At 44.0% G+C, this 22,788-nt stretch overlaps 1 pseudogene; it reads right to left on the reverse strand.

Moving 5' to 3' along the window:
• Positions 1 to 202: 202 nt before the first annotated feature.
• LOC123083206 (probable RNA-dependent RNA polymerase SHL2) lies at positions 203 to 4,148 on the reverse strand (annotated as a pseudogene).
• Between the last annotated feature and the right edge of the window lie 18,640 nt (positions 4,149 to 22,788).

The raw sequence follows: 22,788 nt of genomic DNA on the forward strand, positions 1-22,788 counted from the left end.
GTTTTCTCAAGAATACATGGCGCTGATTCAAAGTCGTACATATATGGATACAGTCATTAATTGTCACATGCTGCACTAGTATCACACAGAAACAACCGGCCATCACAACCCAAACATAGATATATAGGGCAGAAAGAAGAGAATGCTGGTAGGTACAAACATTTTCGGACTAATAAGTTCAGTACAAAAAACGACAATTGACCCAGAATGGTGACAAACTGAGCAATACTAGGCATACTAAGATAAAATGGCAGAGTAGTCTTGCTGCAATCTTGCATCAAGGTCGGTCCTCATATTCTCTCAGAAATGTAGGCCGCCAGCCTTCCAGCTGGCCTTCGTCCTCCAACTTCCATTTCTCCATGGCACCTTAGCATTATCCGCACCAAGTAATCGACCGTGATCCATGCAAAGCTAAGCCTCACCGGCATTCCTTCTTCATCATCTGGATCCAATAAGGCCCTTGACTTCTCAGTCCATTTGGGGTGATACGTTACCTGGTACCACGCAGAGGCCTTCATTTCGTAGAACAGATTCTTCACATCGTCATCGGAGATCTCAACCTCATCTGATGTAAGGCTTTCAAAGACAGACCGATACTCCTTCTGGAACGCATTGTACGCATTCTTGACCCTGTCCTTTACATCCACTAGCTTTCTGCTGTTGTTCCTGGGAAGGGACCAGATGTGCCCTGTCACAAGTTCAGCTTCGGTGCGAACGCCGTATTGATTAAGCAGTGAGTTCAGCTGCCTATCATATGAGCACTTGCACTGCCATGCACTCGCAAGGAAATCTGATGCACCGGCAACTTCTAGATCATTGTCATAAGGCAGATCATGTAGGGTCCAAGCTTCGTCAGAATCCCAATTACCACTGGAATCTTCTTGGATTGAGCGATAAAGTCTTCCAAGAATCTTCTCGGATTTATATGATTTTGAATCTTCCTTTAACAGAAAGTCAGGGTAGATTTTTGGTCGAAGATACGATGGCATCGCCACAAATTTGCCTGTTTTGGGGAAGTCTACAGCAGTTGCTGCTAGTTCAGCTAAGTGAATGCACTTCTCATCCATAGCTCCAAAATCACTAAGATCAGCATGAACAACATGAGCATTGGAGATCATACCAAGATTGTCACTCACCATGTTCTCCAAGAAGAAACCAACTGTGTCCTGTTAGAAATATGATATGTTAATTTACTAATGCAACGAATAACTACAAAAAGTATTCCACAAAACAAGGAAGCCATATGCAGAAACTAGACGAAATTCAGATGCAAGTCATGTGAGAACGATTGCCAAGATGCTGATAAACTTTTGCTGAGCTTATACTTTGATCAGACTCCTAAAACTATATTTGAACAGGCATGTGGTTAAGGTTGACATTAATCAAACCATGAATTGAACATGCATGGTACGAGTTTGGGACATGCAGCATGGATAACGGCACAGCAAATAACAAATATTAAGAGCAATGAAGATATCATATAACACACATATCTAAGGGGAAAATGTCATGGGTTTCACTACTTACATGTTGAGATACTTCACGTGGTAGTAATTTCACTTCCGGTGGGGAGTAATCCATCGGTTTCCAGCTCTTTTTTCTCGGAGGTATAAGTTTGTCATCCCATGTGACGAAGTATATATCACCATCAAGATCACTCCCTGATGCTTCATCTGGATGTGGCCTCTCGCCATTTTGTGGAAAGACCAAACAATCAACCATGTGGCGCAGCTCAGGCACATCGACTGCTTCGAGTATCCGGACGTCCCCTGGATGATAGCATGGGTTCTTTGCAACTACTACAGTGCCAACAATGATCTTTGTACCATGCTTGACCAAACATGGATCGAGCAACGGAGCCGAGGCACGGATGAAGCACTGTCCATATTTGAGGATCCCAAGCTCGTCGAGGCAGCCAATCAACCACCTGCCTTTTGGCACGAAGATCCTTGTTTTCTCCAGAAGATCATGAAGTTGTGCAGATCTGATGGCCAAGAGCATGGCCCGCAAGTGTGGCTCAGTTCCGGGGCCAAAGCCGGCACTCAGCATTAGTGCCGCCGTGTTTGCATTCTCAGGACTACATGATCTCCTTGTTATCTCAAAGGCTGCGTCACTGTCAGTCAAAATCTTTTCAAGATTACCCACCATGCTCTTCTGCATCCGCCAAAAGACGGCATCGGAGACGCCCAGCGACGAGAGAAGCACTATTATTTGGCGGTTCAAGAACCCTGGCTGGAACCTTGTCCAGGCAAGCACCTCTATCACCTTATGATCAGAGTCGAATTTCTTCATGCTCGGCCTTCACTATCTCGCTGCCACACTGCTATCACGCCCTTGTAGCCACCAAACCTGATCTGGTAAGCAGATGGTGGAGTGTCGGCCGTGAGCTGCAGCCTCTTGGTGACCTCCATTGCAAGTTCCGGCGCAATCTTGCCGATTCCGTCCGAGAAAGTGTAGCCATTTCGCTCAATGTCCTCGAGATTCTCGTTCACCTCATGCGGCTGAACCGTGACAGTGGCATATGATGATGAGAAGCACTGCCCCATCCGAGCGGCGTGCTTGGCTACGTTTCTGCACGTGAACCGTCCCATCCACTGCCTGATGCTCTCCACCGTCGTGTTGCCGTCCTCGGCGAAGAACCACGCAGATCTATCCCTGAGCTGGTTCGGCGAGAAGGCGAGCAGGGAGTACTTTCTTCCACACATGTGGAACCCTGATGTCATGAACGTCCTGACCCTCATGTGCACAGTGGTCTTCTGCTTAAATGAGTGTGACATCAACTCCTGGAGGATCGGCGCCGCGTAAAAGTTTAGTGTGTTGTTGTTGAGTGACTGCATCGCCTCGTCCATGAATGTTACTCTCAGGAACCGATCGGCCACATGATGGTAATGCCGTAGCAGTCGGTTGGAAAGCTCTTCTTCTGGTGGCAAGCAGTAGGCCCTGCTGGGTGTGATCACCAGACGCCGCACCTCAACAGTGTGATTGTGACTCATGTCCTTCCCACACCGGAGAAGTTTAGGGCTAACTCTGTCTAGGGCTTTCGTTAGCCTCTGGCATGCATCGAACACTGGCAGCTTATCCCCCCAGAAGTCCTTCAACGCGGCCACAGTGTCATGGTCGTCTCTTTCCCTCAGCAAGCCGAGGAAATCCGGCGTGAGCTGGTGCTGGTTAATGATCCCCTTGTGCACCAATGCATTCACGAGGAACAAAACCGGGAACGTGAGCCCCTCGGCCTTCTGTACGCAGAAGAAGAGTTGCTGCTGCTGCATTGGCTCCTGCATGACTGGAAGCTCGACACGTACATTGAGCCTCGGCACTGAGTACCATGAACGGAAGTCCATGATCGCCATCCCTTGCTGCTCCAGGTACGCTAGTGCGCGGTCCATTTTCATCAATCTACGTGGCGAGATCTTGATCATGTACACCCAGCACCGCCCGATAGCGCCGCTCAGCGTGAAATCACTGGTCCGTATCCACGGGTCATCGTCGTCCGGCATGTCAAACGGCACCGCCGCATGGATGTCATCGCCGTCTGCCGTGCGGTAGTTCACCAGGGGCGAGGCCAACAGCCGGATGAGCAGCGCGCAGTCGCTCCGGTACACCCGTACCTGTACCTCGGCGACGTCACGCACGGGGAACTCGAGCTTTACGTCGCAGCGCATGACGACGGAGGCCTTGCCGTGGTTGTACTGTGACGGGGGATGTATGAACGCCGTGTCACGGGCGAAGACCAGCCGGCAGCATGCGTCGAACGGGTCGACCGAGAACTCGAGCCCCTGAGAAGGTCCTTCCCAGGCGGCGAGGAAGGTGTCCGGCGCCGGGAGTGCGCCAACCTCCAGGCGTGCGTCGGGGAAGCGGAACGGGTTGATGCTGCCGCGACAGGACGCGGCGGCGGCGACGATGCGTAGCGGCCTCCCGTGCAGCAGAAGCTCGGATCTCGCCGCCGCGTCGGTCGCGCGGCGCACAGCCTGCGAGTGCGCAAAGTGGACGAACGCGTGCGGGGGCGCTCGGAGGTAGGGCGGCAACGGCGCATAACGGAGCACCGACGTTGCAGGAAGGAGGAAGTCGGGGTAGGAGACCGGCGGGGTCCAGGAGCTCTTGACGCGGCATCGCCAGACCTGGCCGATACCCATGTACTCCAGGAAGCCGGCGATGCTACGCGCCGAGACGCTGCGGTCAAAGCCTCCGACGCTCACTTGGGTCGTCACCGGCGGGTCGCGCGATCCCATGGCCATGGCGCGGTGGTGTGTGTCTTGTGTGTTTGGCGTTGGGCGATGTAACCCCCTCCTCCCTCCCTTGGGATGTCTTTTTCTACTCCTCGGTAACGACGCGTTGCATGCAGCCTATGAACAGAAGACCGGAGATCGAGAGCTTTCTCAGTTTTGAGTTTTGACTAATCACTAGTTGTGACGTGTACACACCAGTAATTACTAGTGTGAACTTGTGATTGTTTGACGATATTTTGTACGTGTACACAATACACGCTTTGGTGAAGAAAGAAGATAAAAAAAATAAAAACAGAAGTGGAAATAAGATCAAAGAAAACCGGCTGCATGCATTCACTACGGGTTAAAAGGTCGAGGGTTCTATGCTAAAAAAAGAAAAGTGCTAGACTAGACTTTGTTGCTCGGATTTTTTTTGTAATTCTTACAGACCTTTCGGTGATGGGCGTTTAATGGGAGGAGATATTCCCATTGACTACGAAGACGTATGTGACTATTTCGTCAATCTCAAGATAATGTGCCGGCCGGCTCAGTCTCTCAGAGGTGCTCATAGGGGTAGGGTGTACAATCGTATGTTGTAGAGTGAGTGTATGCTTGTGTATGTGAGCGATTTTGATTGTACTGTGTTCAAAACAAAAGTCGAGGATTTCGACCTTTGTCGATGTCCTTTTTGTGGGCACTCGACAAATAGTCGTTGCACAAGTACCGTCGATAAAACATTCAGCAAGCAATGAAAACTCGATAACCTAGGGCTTTTTTTCTGGAGAAACTTACTATCCATTTGCAATATGTCTTGCAATGTTACCGATAGCGATGCACCGATTACAAGTATGACTAACTTAGAGAGATGCCTCGGAAGAAAAATTAGAAAGAGATGGTCGCGGTGAAGATGGCTATGGAGATGAGATGAGATTGGCCGCGACTAGGGTTTGTGGCTGGCTTCTGGTTCTTTCTTTCGACGAATTCTCTCCTGTGTTGCAAATTAGTCGTGGCTCCTTTTATGAAGTGCCAATGGTTGGACGCCCTAGTGCCGACATCGAGCGGTACGACTGCTGGTACAAGAGGGCGTGCTCGTACACGTGCGCCGTCTTCTACTCTATTTACCTTCATGCACATCCTTTTGCCTTGCATTTACTCCCACATTTTGGTTCTTTTATGTGATGATATTCTTTCATGTTTGGGCTCATTTCCTCTGGGAACACATTAAGGAAATAGAATTCATAATTTCTTGCATTCATTAGTCATTAGTAGGCATATCAGAGTGTTTCTCTTGGGAAATCCATGATTATTCGGTTTAAACAATAGTTCGATGAGTGCAAAAAAATCACTCATCAGACACACCTCCTCAGACAACACTAGACGCACCATCAGGACATGTATCAAACGTGGGATATGTTATTCCAACTGAGGAACAATGCCGCTGCCACACAGTCCCAACCAGGAGGCTGAACCTAACACGAACGAGAGCGGGATCCCACTCACTATCACGGAACAGAGGTCCTCTGGATCTTCACGACCCAAAGTCCATCGGATCCGACATGGACTGACCTTGACACCGACGAGAGGAGGAGGTAACCTAATTGCATGCGAGGATTTTCTTGAGGAGGAGGAGGATAGTCTTTGCGCTAACGTCCGGCCTTTATCAGGTACCTCGTGAAAAACCCATGGCAAAGCAAAGGCACTGGCAAAGACATCATATTATGCTCGGCAAATAGAACGTACTCGGAAACACCACCAGAGTAAAAGCCTATGCCGACGGCCCTTTCTATGCCAATAGCTTTTGTCAGGGTCGTCGGCATACCTCGATCTATGCCGACGGCAAGTGCAAAGCCGTAGGCATAGAAAGACCGTCGGCATATCTCGGACTATGTCGTCGGTAGCCATCGTATAGATAAGTCGACGGCATATACCTCGCACTATGTCGACGCCCGCCATCAGGACATAGGTGGCCCCCGCGACCCGAACACAAACGGCAGGCTGACGCCGGCAACTCTATGCCGACAACCCTGACATATCTTGCGCTGGGCCCTCTTACATATCTGGAACTGTGGTGGCAGGTGCAAACTGTTAGACATAAGCCACACGTGTCATGCCACTAAATGATGCTTATGCTAACCCGTAGCCATGCGGAAATCCAATTAGGCTCCCGGGAGAACGTGCTCCTGCACGCGAAAAATAGTTTTTGAAATGTAAAAAAAAAATCCCAACAATTTTTTATCTATACCTCTATCTATATCTATATCTATACCTGCTAATAAAGCAACGTGCGTTTCTCCAATTTTTTTATCTGTTCACCTTTGAAAGTTTTTTTTCTCTCTATCCGAGGTGGTACTAAACTTTTATGCGTCTATCTGCTAGAAAAGAAAAAAGATTTGTCCAGAATTCTGTAATTGGGCCGCGCACGCTCCGGCCCAATGAAGCCAGTGCACTTATTATTGCCCACGTAGTTGGGAAGCCAGTGCACTTATTATTGCCCACGTAGTTGGGAATAGACCTGGCCATACCTCGGGCCGGGCCTAGCCGGGCCCGACGCAAAAAACCCAGGCCCGAGCCCGGCCCGGCCCGACCAACGGGCCTGTTTTTTGGGCCCGAGCCCGGCCCAAACACCTAAAAGCCCGTCGGGCTTCGGGCCGGCCCGGCCCAACCTTCAGGAAAGCACAAAAACGATGGGCCCGGGCCCGGCCCGGCCCGGCCTTCGGGCTCAAAATCTAGGCCCGAGCCCGGCCCAAGGGCAGCGTCGGGCCGGGCCGGGTCGGGCCGCGCCGGCCGGGCCGGGCTTCCCATGGCCAGGTATAGTTGGGAAGACCTCATTTGTTTTATTAAGCGATAAATAGTTGAAGCTGCCCACAGAACGCCTAAAACTGGGTCGGCTCGTTCCCCCTTTTTAGATGTTCTATTTGTTTTTCCTCTGTTCCTTTCTCTTTTTCTTTTATATTTCCTCTTGCTTTTTTCCATCTTTATTTTAATTTTTTCTGTCAAGTAAATTTTTTCAAAAATATTCAGAATTTCAATTTTTTTTCATTTTTGTTTCAGATTTGAAAAATGATCGAAAGTTTAAAAAAATCATGTTTTGAAATTTTCCCATTTTTCATTTTGTTTTTGTTTTTCAAAAATTCTTAGATATATTTTAATAAACTACATTTTATAAAGTATTCCATATATAAAACTATTCCTGTTTTAGTGACATGTTCACAAATCCAAAATAACATTTTTGTTTATGAAAAGTTTTTCTAATTTTTTGAATGTTCCCCTTTTAAAAAGATAAAAAAATTCAAAAATATTTGTGTTTTTATAAAATTATCATGTTTTTAAAATAGTTTTTGTGAATTTCAAAAACTATTAATGTTTATATTTTTTTTGTGTTTTCCCAAAAATATTGGATTTTTCAAAAAACAATTGTCGCATCTTTTGCAAATTGTTTTGCATTTAAAAAATTGTTCACGTTTCCAAGATATTCGCCAATTAATATTTATATTGAATGTTCAAAAATATTAAAAAATATTTCTAATATTACGCTATAGTATTTTCTTAAATATTCACTCTCGCCATTTGTTGGCGGTGCATGGTCGTTCTATCCTGGTTGACTATAAATGAAAGAAATTGTGGGTACATGCCAATAAAAGAGAATATGTTGTTTGGCTTAATTAGAGCAAAATGATGGGCACTTGAGCACTGAAATAATCAAAGAGAATAAACCCTCAAAAAGAAGGGACATTCATGCCTGGGATTGATGCGTTGCAACTAATGATCCACCTGGTTATGCCGTCATAGGATAGATTGGTCGCCGCGTAGCCACCAAATGAGGAGGCAGGCACAATCCAAAGATAGAGGCAGACCCGGAGGAAAAAAAGCATGAGTTGGGTGCTCGCCACCAATTCGACCAACCCCACCACTATCACGATTTCCCATGTCATACATGTCCAGCAAGAAGACCATAACTCCTCTGTCGCGTACTATTGTGGAGACCCTTTTTTTGACGACACATCAATTATCTTTCCCGTTGCTTCTCACAAAAAAAAATCTCTCTCCCGCTGCAACGCACGGGCATATGTGCTAGTATGTATCTATTTATAGTCACATCCAAATGTTACCAGCAAATTTTAGGCCAAAAGGTTAAACATTTTGGACTATGAAAAAAACAAATTTGAACACTAAATGTTACCCTAAAATGTCACCACAAATTTTTTCCCTGATGAAACACTACTGTTCCGTTTCCCATAAAAATTGTCAAGCATGCTTGCAACTCTAACACGAACATTTTAACACTTCTTTCTGGTACTGTTCATCCGGGAGCGAATGCTCCTGGGAGCCAAAACGCCCCTCCCGTGCTGCCAACTAATCTTCAATGTTTCTCCTCAAGATTGTGAACACGAGTTGAGCTCGGTTTATTCTCCGCCACTATTAAGTTCAGTACCTGTTTAACTATCATGGTGATATCTGAAAAGAAATGATAGCATGACGCATGGAAATATCATGACCGCCAAAGCCTAGCACTATGAGTTCAAAGTTCATCAGCCATTATTTTTAGCCAGATGTATTAAATTAAATTTTGAAATGGTGAAACCACATTCAAAAATGAAAAAAATGAACAATACTGCAAGTTGTCCATGGATTAGCAAAACGTAATTGCCTTGTCGTACTTCAAACAAATGCAGTCTATCTCAGAATTAGGGAACCAATATGACTTCAGAAACGAAAACAATAATTAACAATTCGCGGTGCTCACATTAGTGCTTATTAGTGGCGCTATTCAGCGACGTGCATGCGTTGTGAAAAGCGACCATTGCTGCCAGCACCAGCTAGAGGCAGGACGGTAGAGAAGGGCGCCATGTCTGCAAGGACCACGGCATGCCTTCTCCTCATCACCAATCTCAGGACTCCCTCATCTCTCTCCATTGAGCAGCCAGTGATATGCTCGGTCAGATTACAAATCACTATGGCTGGCAGCCCGGTCTCACCAACTCACCATGGCTTGTCCAGATCGGATGCTTAGAGCATCTCCAGCCGCGCCCCCAACAGGTCCTCCCAGGCGATTTTTTCACGGCGGCGCCCAAAAATTGGCCCAGTCGCATTTCTAGGAGCCCGTTTTCGCCGGTTTGGACCGAATCGGACGCGCCGGGGGGCGCCTGGGGGCACCGGGATGAGCGGTTTTGGCGCGGAAGAGCCGCGGGCCTGCCGAGTCAGCGACACACGCCTCGTCTTCCCCCAGGACGCCTTGGTTTTCAGCGGGAATCAATGGCAAGGCTGCCGCCGGTTAGCCTTGCCATTGATTACTCACGGGCGGTGTGTCACAGGCGGCGCGGCAACGTCTCCCCTCCCGCCACACATACACACGGCGCGGGGCTATAATCCAGCGGCTCCTGAATATACTCATACGTGCTCATGGAAAAAAACTTGCATGACATCTTTTATGCTACCATCCCGTGGCAGCGGGGTCCTAATGGAAACTAAGGGATATTAAGGCGTCCTTTTAATAGAGAACCGGACCAAAGCATTAGCACTTAGTGAATACATGAACTCCTCCAACTACGGTCATCACCGAGAAGTATCCCGATTATTGTCACTTCAGGGTTGTCGGATCATAACACATAATAAGTGACTATAGACTTGCAAGATAGGATCAAGAACTCACATATATTCATGAAAACATAATAGGTTCAGATCTGAAATCATGGCACTCGGGCCCTAGTGACAAGCATTAAGCATAGCAAAGTCGTAGCAACATCAATCTCAGAACATAGTGGATACTAGGGATCAAACCCTAACAAAACTAACTTGATTAGATGGTAAATCTCATCCAACCCATCACGGTCCAGCAAGCCTATGATGGAATTACTCACGCACGGCGGTGAGCATCATGAAATTGGTGATGGAGGATGGTTGATAATGACGACGGCGACGAACCCCCCCTCTCCGGAGCCCCGAACGGACTCCAGATCAGCCCTCCCGAGAGAGATTAGGGCTTGGCGGCGGCTCCGTATTGTAAAATGCGATAAAACTTCCTCTCTGATGTTTTTCTCCGTGAAACGGAATATATGGAGTTGGAGTTGAGGTCGGTGGAGCAGCAGGGGGCCCACGAAGCAAGGGGGCACGTCCAGGGGGAGGGGGCGCGCCCCCACCCTCGTGGACAGGGTGTGGGCCCCCTGACGCTATTTCTTTCGCCAATAATTTTTATTAAATCTGAAAAGTTGTTGCGTGGATTTTCAGGTCATTCCGAGAACTTTTATTTCTGCACAAAAATAACACCATGGCAGTTCTGCTGAAAATAGCGTCAGTCCGGGTTAGTTTCATTCAAATCATGCAAGTTAGAGTCCAAAACAAGGGCAAAAGTGTTTGGAAAAGTAGATACGTTGGAGACGTATCAATTCCCCCAAGCTTAAACCTTTGCTTGCCCTCAAGCAATTCAGTTGATAACTGAAAGTGATAAAGAAAAACTTTTACAAACTCTATTTGCTCTTGCTGTTGTAAATATGTAAAGCCAGCATTCAAGTTTTCATCAAAGATTATGAACTAACCATATTCACAATAACACTTAGGTCTCATATTTACTCATATCAATGGCATAATCAACTAGCGGGCAATAATAATAAAACTCGGATGACAACACTTTCTCAAAATAATAATAATATGATATAACAAGATGTTATCTCGCTAGCCCTTTCTGAGACCGTAAAACATAAATGCAGAGCACCTTTAAAGATCAAGGACTGACTAAACATTGTAATTCATGGTAAAAGAGATCTAGTCAACTCATACACAATATAAACTGATAGTAATGCATGCAAATGACAGTGTGCTCTCCAGCGGGTGCTCTTTAATAAGAAGGTGATGACTCAACATAAAAGTAAATAGATAGGCCCTTCGTAGAGGGAAGCAGGGATTGGTAGAGGTGCCAGAGCTCGATTTTGAAATAGAGGTGAATAACATTTTGAGCGGTATACTTTCACTGTCAATGCAACAACTATGAGATCTCGATATCTTCCATGCTACACACATTATAGGCAGTTCCCAAACAGAATGATAAAAGTTTATACTCCCCCTCCACCAACAAGCACAATCTACGGCCATCCGAAACAACGGGGTACCGTCCATACCAACAACAGTCCTGGGGGAGTTTTGTTTTAATTATTTTGATTTGCTTTGATCTTTTTGATCATGGGACTGGGCATCTCGGTTACCAACCATTTTCTCGTGAATGAGGAGCAGAGTCCATTCCTCTTGAGAATAACCAGCCTAGCATGGAAGATACAGACATCCCTAGTTGATACATGAGCTGCTCGACCATACAAAATAGAATTTCATTTGAACGTTTGGAGTTTGGCACATACAAATCTACTTGGAACGGCAGGTAGATACCACATATAGGAAGGTATGGTGGACTCATAAGGAATAACTTTACGGTTTATGGAGTTTGGATGCACAAGCAGTATTCCCGCTTAGTACAGGTGAAGGCTAGTAAAAGACTGGGAAGCGACCACCTGAGAGAGCGACAACAGTCATGAACATGTGTTAAAATTAATGAACACCGAGTGCAAGAATGAGGAGGATATAATCCACCATGAACATAAATATCGTGAAGGCTATGTTGATTTTGTTTCAACTACATGCGTGAACATGTGCCAAGTCGAGTCACTCAATTCATTTAAAGGAGGATACCACCCTATCATACCACATCACAACCATTTTAATAGCATGTTGGCACACAAGGTAAACCATTATAAGCTCCTAGCTAATTAAGCATGGCATAAGTAACTATAATCTCTAGTTGTCATTGAAAACATGTTTATTCATAATAGGCTGAATCAGGAACGATGAACTCATCATATTTACAAAAACAAGAGAGGTCGAGTTCATACCAGCTTCTCTCATCTCAACCAGTCCATCATATATCGTCATTATTGCCTTTCACTTGCACGACCGAACGGTGTGTATAATAATAATAGTGCACGTGCATTGGACTAAGCTGGAATTAGTAAGCATTCAATTCAAGGGAGAAGACAAGGTAATATAGCTCTTGGTTAAATCAACAATCATGCATATGAGAGCCACTAAACATTTTCATTATGGTCTTCTTCTCTCGACCCCCAAAGGAAAGAAAAGAAATAAAACTATTTACACGGGAAAGCTCCCAACAAGCAAAAGAAGAACGAGAAATCTTTTTGGGTTTTCTTTTAATTACTAAAACATACATCAAGAGGCACATGATATCCCATTGTCACCACAGATAAGCAAGGCAAGACATACATCAAGTGTTCTCATAAAAGACTCAATCCGATAAGATAACTTCAAAGGGGAAACTCAATTCATCACAAGAGAGTAGAGGGGGAGAAACATCATAAGATCCAACTACAATAGCAAAGCTCGGGATACATCAAGATCGTGCCATAGAGGGAACACGAGAGAGAACACGAGAGAGAGAGAGAGATCAAACACATAGCTATTGGTACATACCCTTAGCCTCGAGGGTGAACTACTCCCTCCTCGTCATGGAGAGCACCTGGATGATGAAGATGGCCACTGGTGATGGATCCCCCCTCCGGCAGGGTGCCGGGAAGGGCTCCCGAGAGGTTTTTGGTGGCTACAGAGGATTGCGGCGGTGGAACTCCCGATCTATCTTGATATTCGATTGTTTTAGGGTACGTAGGCATATATAGGCAAAAGAAGTCGGTCGGGGGGTCCTCGAGGGGTCCACGAGACAGGGGGCCGCACCCTGTAGGGGGGGGGGGGTGACCCCCTATCTCCTGGGCTCCTCGAGGATCTTCTAACTTGATATCCAAGCCTCCGGGATGATAATCTTCCAAAAAATCACGTTGCCGAAGGTTTCATTCCGTTTGGACTCCGTTTGATATTCCTTTTCTTCGAAATACTGAAACAGGCAATAAAACAGCAATATGGGCTGGGCCTCCGGTTAATAGGTTAGTCCCAAAAGTAATATAAAAGTGTATAATAAAGCCCGTAATCATTCAAAACAGATAATAAAATAGCATGAATGCTTCATAAATTAGAGATACGTTGGAGACGTATCAAGCATCCCCAAGCTTAATTCCTACTCGTCCACGAGTAGGTAAATGATAAAAGAAAGAATTATGAAGTGTGAATGCTAGAGGTGCACAAGTTTGATCAATGATAATTTCAATCACCTTTTCTAGCATGATAATACGTCATAACAGTAGTTCATCTCATAAAACTTTTCACGATAACGTAACAAGCAATTCACATGTTGAAGCATAGACCATAAACTTCTTGAAAACTAGCAAACTTCATTCTTAGTCATCAAAACAATTGCAATTCATCTTACTTTCAGGAAGAGTCTATGTCAGAGCTTTGATTTAGCAAACTTCACATACTCAACTATCATATAGTCTTCTACAATTGCTAACACTCACGCAATACTTGTGGTTATGAAGTTTTAATCAGACACAGTGAAATATTGGGGCTTATAATGTTGCCTCCAAAGGTATTCACCTTTGGGTGATGTCAACAATAATAGTTCATGCTAACGTACATCCAATTGGATATATATATATCAGGATCACCCTAACACAAAGTGCTTGCCAAAGGATAAAATGAAAAAGGGAAAGGTGAAGATCACCTTGACTCTTGCATAAAGTAAAAGACATAAAATAAAAGATAGGCCCTTTGCAGAGGGAAGCAGAGGTTGCCATGCGCTTTTAGGGTTGCATACACAAAATCTTAATGCGAAAGAACGTCACTTTATATTGCCCCTTGTATATGGACCTTTATTATGCAGTCCGTCGCTTTTATTGCTTCCATAACAAGTTCGTACAAAGCTTATTTTCTCCGCACTAATAAGTCATGCATATTTAGAGAGCAATTTTTATTGCTTGCACCGATGACGACTTACTTGAAGGATCTTACTCAATCCATAGGTAGGTATGGTGGACTCTCATGGCAAAACTGGGTTTAAGGATATTTGGAAGCACAAGTAGTATCTCTACTTGGTGCTAGGAATTTTTGGCTAGCATGAGGGGGAAAGGCAAGCTCAACATGTTTGAATGATCCATGACAATATATTTTAACTGAGATGCGAGAAAACATAACCGATTACATTGTCTTCCTTGTCCAACATCAACTCTTTAGCATGTCATACATAATGAGTGCTCACAATTATAAAGGATGTCTATGATAATATATTTATATGTGAAATCTTTCTTCCTTCAATATTCTTTCATGAATTGTTCAAATGACCAATACAATGCTTGCTAACCGTCAATAAATTTACAACCTCTACTTCTTAGATGTGAAGTCATTACTCCCCATGGGCTAAGAAAATGAGGCATATATAATTTCAGATTTATGAAAGTCAACTCATTCAACAACTTACTCATAGGATATAAGTGAAGCACACGAGTAAATGACAAACTACTCCAAAAGATATAAGTGAAGATCAATGAGTAACTAAATAATTATGCAACTATGTGAAGACTCTCTCTCATTTAAGAATTTCAGATCTTGGTATTGTATTCAAGCAGCAAGAAAAACAAAAAAAATAATTTTGCAAGGATAGCACAACTCATGTAAAGAAGCAAAAACTTAGGCTCAACCGATACTAACCGATGATTGTTGAAGAAGAAAGGTGGGATGCCTACCGGGGCATCCCCAAGCTTAGATGCTTGAGACTTTTTGAAATAATATCTTGGGGTGCCTTGGGCATCCCCAAGCTTGAGCTTTTGTGTCTCCTTAATTCCTCTCATAACATGGTTTCTTTTTATCAAAAGCTTCATTCACAACAAACTCAACAAAAACTCGTGAGATAGGTTAGTATAAACCAATGCAAAACCATATCATCCTCTACTGTAACAAATCACTAAAATTATTATTCAACATTGCATACTAAATTCCTCTGCATATTTAATACTCCTATCCCCAAATAGAATCATTGAACAAGCAAGCATATGCAAACAATGCAAACATAACAGCAATCTGCCAAAACAGTACAGTCTGTAAAGAATGCAAGATTCATCATACTTCCCTAACTCCAACAATTATGACCTAAACTTCCGAATGTAATGAATTTATCAGAGCTTAATATGCAAAAAGATTCAACGTTATACCATTCTCTGACTTTTCTAGGGAATTTTTGCAACAGCGGTAAACTTTCTGTTTTCAAACAGCAACATGTATACTAGCAAAATAAGCATGGCAAAGGCTATCCTTGACTTTTTTTATTGAAACTAAAGATGCAAAATATTATTATAACTAACAGCAAGCAAAATCTAACAAAAGAAGATGATGCTCCAAGAAAAACAAATATCATGTGGCGAATAAAAATATAGCTCCAAGTAAAGTTACCGATGAACGAAGACGAAAGAGGGGATGCCTTCCGGGGCATCCCCAAGCTTAGGCTCTTGGTTGTCCTTGAACATTACCTTGGGGTGCCTTGGGCATCCCCAATCTTAGGGTCTTTCCACTCCTTATTCCATAGTCCATCAAATCTTTACCCAAAACTTGAAAACTTCAACCACACAAAACTCAAAACAAAACTCGTAAGCTCCGTTAGTATAAGAAAATAAAACCACCACTTAGGTACTGTGATTAACTCATTATTTATTCATGTTGGTGTAATATCTACTGTATTCTAACTTCTCTATGGTTCATACCACTTAATACTAGCCATAGATTGATCAAAATAAGCAAACAACACATAGAAAACAGAATCTGTCAAAAACAGAACAACCTGTAGTAATCTGTATCAAACGTATACTTCTAGAACCCAACAAATTATGAAATAAATTTCTGGACCTGAGTAATTTGTCTATTAACCATGTGAAAAAGAATCAACCTAAAATCACTCTCCAGTAAAAAATGGCAGCTATTCTCGTGAGCGCTAAAGTTTCTGTTTTTCACAGCAAGATCATATAAACTTCACCCAAGTCTTCCCAAAGGTTCTACTTGGCACTTTATTGAAAAAAAGCTATAAAACATGATTACTACAGTAGCATAGTCATGCGTACACACAAAAACAGTAAGGATAAAAATTGGGTTGTCTCCCAACAAGCGCTTTTCTTTAATGCCTTTCTAGCTAGGCATGATGATGGCAATGATGCTCACATAAAAGATAAGAATTGAAACATAACGGGAGCATCATGTAGCATATGAATAGCACATTTAAGTCTAACCCACTTCCTATCCATAGGAATTTTGTGAGCAAACAACTTATGGGAACAATAATCAACTAGCATAGGATGGCAAAACAAGCATAGCTTCAAAATTTTCAACACATAGAGAGGAAACTTGACATTATTGCAATTCCTACAAGCATATATTCCTCCCTCATAATAATTTTCAGTAGCATCATGAATGAATTCAACAATATAACCAGCACCTAAAGCATTCTTTTCATGATCTACAAGCATAGAAAATTTATTACTCTCCACATAAGCAAAATTCTTCTCATGAATAGTAGTACGAGCAAACTCACCAAAATAATTATCATGTGAGGCATAATCCAATTGAAAACTAAAATCATGATGACAAGTTTCATGGTTATCATTATTCCTAATAGCATACAAGTCATCACAATAATCATCGTAGATAGCAACTTTGTTCTCATAATCAATTGGGACCTCTTCCGAAATAGTGGAATCATCACGAAATAAAGTTGACACTCTTCCAAATCCACTTTCATATTCATCACAATAAGATTCAATATCCTCCAAAATAGTGGGATCAATACTACCTAAAGTTGACACTCTTCCAAACCCACTTTCATAAATATAATCGTCATAAGTAGGAGGCATGCTATCATCAAAATAAATATCATCCTCATCAAACATAGCTTCCCCAAGCTTGTGGCTTTGCATATCATTAGCATCATGGATATTCAAGGAATTCATACTAACAACATTGCAATCATGCTCATCATTCACATATTTCATGTCAAGCATTCTATGTAATTCTTCATCTAGCACTTGAGCACAATTTTCCTTTCCATCATTCTCACGAAAGATATTAAAAGACGAAGCGTATGAGACAAGCTTAACTCCATTTTTTTGGTTTTCTTTTATAAACTAAACTAGTGATAAAACAAGAAACAAGGAGATTAGATTGCAACATCTAAAGATATACCTTCAAGCGCTAACCTCCCCGGCAACGGCGCCAGAAAAGAGCTTGATGTATACTACACAACCTTCTTCTTGTAGACGTTGTTGGGCCTGCAAGTGCACAAGTTTGTAGGACAGTAACAAATTTCCCTCAAGTGGATGACCTAAGGTTTAGCAATCCGTAGGAGGCGTCGGATGAAGATGGTCTCTCTCAAACAACCCTGCAACCAAATAACAAAGAGTCTCTTGTGTCCCCAACACACCCAATACAATGGTAAATTGTATAGGTGCACTAGTTCGGCGAAGAGATGGTGATACAAGTGCAATATGGATGGTAGATAAAGGTTTTTGTAATCTGAAATAATAAAAACAGCAAGGTAACTAAAGATAAACGTGAGCGTAAACGGTATTGCAATGATAGGAAACGAGGCATAGGGTTCATACTTTCACTAGTGCAAGTTCTCTCAACAATAATAACATCGATAGATCATATGACAAGCCCTCAACATGCAACAAAGAGTCACTCCAAATCCACTAATAGCGGAAAACAAACATAGAGATTATGGTAGGGTACGAAACCACCTCAAAGTTATTCTTTCGGATCGATCTATTAAAGAGTTCGTACTAGAATAACACCTTAAGACAGAAATCAACCAAAACCCTAATGTCACCTAGATACTCCATTGTCACCTCAAGTATCCGTGGGCATGATTATACGATATGCATCACACAATCTCAGATTCATCCAACCAACATAGAGTACTTCAAAGAGTGCCCCAAAGTTTCTACCGGAGAGTTAAGAACGTGTGCCAACCCCTATGCATAGGTTCATGGGCGGAACCCGCAAGTTGGTCACCAAAACATACATCAAGAGGCACATGATATCCCATTATCACCACAGATAAGCAAGGCAAGACATACATCAAGTGTTCTCATAAAAGACTCAATCCGATAAGATAACTTCAAAGGGGAAAACTCAATTCATCACAAGAGAGTAGAGGGGGAGAAACATCATAAGATCCAACTACAATAGCAAAGCTCGGGATATATCAAGATCGTGCCATAGAGGGAACACGAGAGAGAGAGAGAGAGAGAGAGAGAGAGAGAGAGAGATCAAACACATAGCTACTGGTACATACCCTCAGCCTCGAGGGTGAAATACTCCCTCCTCGTCATGGAGAACGCCGGGATGATGAAGATGGCCACCGGTGATGGATCCCCCTTCCGGCAGGGTGCCGGGAAGGGCTCCCGAGAGGTTTTTGGTGGCTACAGAGGCTTGCGGCGGCGGAACTCCCGATCTATCTTGATATTCGATGGTTTTAGGGTATGTAGGCATATATAGGCGAAAGAAGTCGGTCGGGGGGGTCCTCGAGGGGTCCACGAGACAGGGGGGCGCGCCTTGTAGGGGGGGGGGCGCCCCCTATCTCCTGGGCTCCTCGAGGATCTTCTGACTTGATCTCCAAGCCTCCAGGATGATAATCTTCCCAAAAATCACGTTGCCGAAGGTTTCATTCAGTTTGGACTCCGTTTGATGTTTCTTTTCTTCGAAATACTGAAACAGACAATAAAACAAAAATATGGGCTGTGCCTCCGGTTAATAGGTTAGTCCCAAAAGTAATATAAATGTGTATAATAAGCCCGTAATCATTCAAAACAGATAATAAAATAGCATGAATGCTTCATAAATTATAGATACGTTGAAGACGTATCACACCTCCCGAGGGGCTCTCCGGTAATGTTCTGAGTCGAAGAGGTCAGTAACGATGGCTATCGTATCGGGCTCATCGTGAGGTTCACCAACCCGTTCGATGCCTACTACCTCCCCGGCCGTGTTTTTTTGGTGTGGATGTGACACTACTAGGGAAAACCTTATACAAAGAATCTTACCAGTAGCGCGTGTTAAAATGGGGCGCTACTGCTAATTAGCAGTAGCGCGTCTGCCAAAACCGCGCTACTGTTACCCCCTTAGCAGTAGCGCGGCAGGAACTGAACGCGCTACTACTATAATTGTCACACCGTTCCCGACGTGCTAGGTATAGTAGTAGCGCCCTTCTAGAAACGGCGCTACTACTACCGATTTTAGCAACAGCGCGTTTTCCCCTCCAACGCTACTGTTAAATCTATTCTCACCTAACCCCCCGTGTGGCATGATTCCCTCCTGATCTTCCTCCCCCAATTCACCACTCTCTTCTCCCCCTCGTCGCCTCCGCCTCGCCGCCGTCATGTCGCCGTCTCCCCCGACCCCGCCTCGCGACCGTCTCCCCCGGCCCCGCCTCGTCGCCGTCTTCCTCGACCCGCCTCGCCATCGTCTCCCCCGACCCCGCTTCGCCGCCGTCTCCCCCGACCCCGCCTCGCCGCCATCTCCCCCGACCCCGCCCCGCCGCCGTCTCCCCCGACCCCATCTCTCTCCCCGCCCTCTGTAAGCACTCTCCCCTTCCGATCCCTCTTGTTAATTTGCTTAGTATGAACCCTAGCTATTTAGTGCTAGTTAGTATGAACCGTAGGCTATTTTTAGTGTTAGTTAGTTAATTTAGTGTTAGTTAGTTAGTTAGTATGAACCCTTAGCAGTAGTTCCTAGGTACTAATTAGTTAGTAAGAACTAGGTACTAATTAGCTAGGTACTAGTTTATTTTTATTTATAGTAAGTTTATTTTCAGTAAGAACTAATTGAATTAATAGAACATGTTAGTAAGAACTTGTTGCTATTTTTTTAGTTAATGCATTTTTTCCCGTATTGACGTGGACGATGCCTATCCCGCATCCTCGTCGTCGAGTCGGTGGAGGACGACACCTGCTTGACCAGATGGGCCATGTCCGGGACTGGGCTCCGCCGGGGTGACACTGGGAGGCGCTACCTACCGGGGGGTGCAGGTTGGTGAGGAGCCAGCCTGTCGTTGACCCGAACCTTCTTTGGTGGCGGTCGCGTGGGCCAGTGATGATCCAGAGGCTCGAGGACTCCGCGGAGGTGGTGCGTCACCGTGTTAGTGAGGAGGACGCGCACGTCCGTCGCTACTTGTTTGCGTTGGAGCACAGGCCGTTCTCCAATACCTGGCAGGTTCTCCGGGGATCTCACTGGAGCTATGATCCCGTGATGGTTCCTTCTCTGTGGGTGTCCACCGCCCGCGCAGATACCCGGCGTGTGCTAGGGTTTTAGTTGTATTAGTGATGTTATATGTATGACACTATTCGTGATGTATTAGTGATAATATTCGACGATGTACGGACGTATGAGATGATTTACTTTTGCTTATTGAATGCATGCTAATTTGAGTCCTATAAGATATTTTGAAATGTATATCTTGTGTTGCTCAATATCCAAGTGGCCGGTCATGTTTGCAGGTTACACCTCCGAGTGGCCTATGTTTTGCCGGAGTGTTGATTCATTTCCGTTCTGGCAAATTTCAGGCGCTCGATATGTCCTATTTTAGCAAAGGTCATGCCGGATTTTTCCGTGAATTTTGGCATGACTTGTGCCAGAATATGTAGGAAATATCGAGTGCCCCAGATTTGTGTGTTGAGTATCTTGGTAGTTGTCTTCGATCGATTTTCAATTAATGTTTTAACTATGAACATAGAAAATGTCTAACGACGAAAAGGATTTCGGTATTTGCAAATACTGTGAAGACGAGCGCGGCCTGTGCGACGGAATCTTCCTAGATGATGATAGGCGCTTCAGCATCAAGCTGGACGAGAACTTCGAAGTGGATACAGTAAGTCACAACGACAAGTCTTTTTTCGTAATTAAGCATGACATCTGCTTCATTTGCTTCGACTTATATTTTTTTACTATTCTACTAGCGTATCCCCTGCCATGCAAGAGTTTTTGTATTGGATAAGATAGGTTCCAGTCATAGTATGGAGGAAAAGAAAGTTTACTTGAAGACCGAGCATGGTTATATTTTCCATGCAAAATTGTACAATTCAGACGACTACACCTATTTTGGATGCAAAACATGGCGAGCACTATGCAAGACTTATGCATTTGAGCCTGATATGGTTATCACCTTTGATATTCGTCCGGAAGATGATATTGAAGGTAATACCGACATCTGGGTCGATGTGCAGACGCCTCCAGTTATACCATTATGTAAGTTTCTCAACCATAATTATGTCTTTGATATTGTTTATTCAAAAATAGTTGACAAGTAATTTGTATTGTCAGCTTATTTCGGTGCAAGCAAACATGTCCAGCGCTTGGTAGACAGGACCGTATACTGTCCTGGGGCTGAACTCAACTGCGAGGAGCTCAGTCATTATGTTTCATGGCTTGAGGATCTTGATACTGTCAAGACAAAATTTCTTCCTGCATTTAGAAATGTTAGTACTGAAAATGTGCGACCAATAGTGTTCGTAATGAACTACGATCACATCTATTTAGGAAGGATGGTAAGATTTTTACTATTTGTCATCAGTGCATCTTTTCCATACATAATTTTTGAAACTAAACTTCATTGCTAAGTATGTTACCATACGATGTTCTTCAACAGGGACTCCCGATGAATGTTGTGCCTTATGGGATCGAGACTAAAGGTACCATGAGTATTATCAGCTTACGGCCAAGATATCCTACAGATTACTTTAGTGCATTCAAGATTAGCGACGGATGCTTAATAGTGCAAGACTGGACCAAATATATGATGGGGGAGCGCAGAGAAGTACTAGGGGGCAGCAAACAGATGTGCTACCCACAATTAGGAGACAGGTTCATCTGCATGCTCCAGCTTGATCAAGGAGGAGAGCTATACATGTTTTATGTTATTTTACCTAAGAGAGAGCAGCAAGAGTGATTAGCTAGCTAGAAATGAGTTTGAGGATGATGATGTGCTACACTATATTACTATGATGATAAAATAGCTAGTGTTGGTGGTAATGACTATGATGATTATTATTAGCCAGTGTTAGTGATGATTAAATAAATACTGTTGGTGGTAATGACTATGATGATGATTAAATAGCTTGTGCTGGCGGATTAGATTCAAGTGGAGGTAACATGTGGTGCACATCGAAAGTACTACTAGTCCAAACTAGATCAAGTTTGGATTAGTAGTATACTTTGGACATGCACCACATATTGCCTCCACTTGAACCTAATCCACCTTCATTTGACACATTGTTATGGACATAATGAGTAAACCTCATAACTGATATTGTACCAATATTTGTACGATGGCGCATAAATACACTAAAAAAAGTACTAGTAGCGATGGACAAAAAACACGCTGCAAGTAGTTACCTTAGCAGTAGCGTGGTACTGAACAAACGCTGCAGCTATTAGTCCTAGCAGTAGCGCGGGCGGGCACGCGCTACTGCTAAGAAATAGCTGTAGCGCCTTATTAGTAGCGAGCCTACCCGCGCTACTAGTGAGCAAAAAACCAGCGCTACTGCTAGGATTTTCCCTAGTAGTGTGAGTTCATCGCATTCACCATGTCCAACATCTTCACCGACATCGGCGGCGCCTTTCCCGCCGATGAGCGCATGCATACCCTCCCCTACACCATCGA

This window comes from Triticum aestivum, chromosome 4A (genome assembly GCF_018294505.1).
Source record: "Triticum aestivum cultivar Chinese Spring chromosome 4A, IWGSC CS RefSeq v2.1, whole genome shotgun sequence".
NCBI lineage: Eukaryota > Viridiplantae > Streptophyta > Magnoliopsida > Poales > Poaceae > Triticum > Triticum aestivum.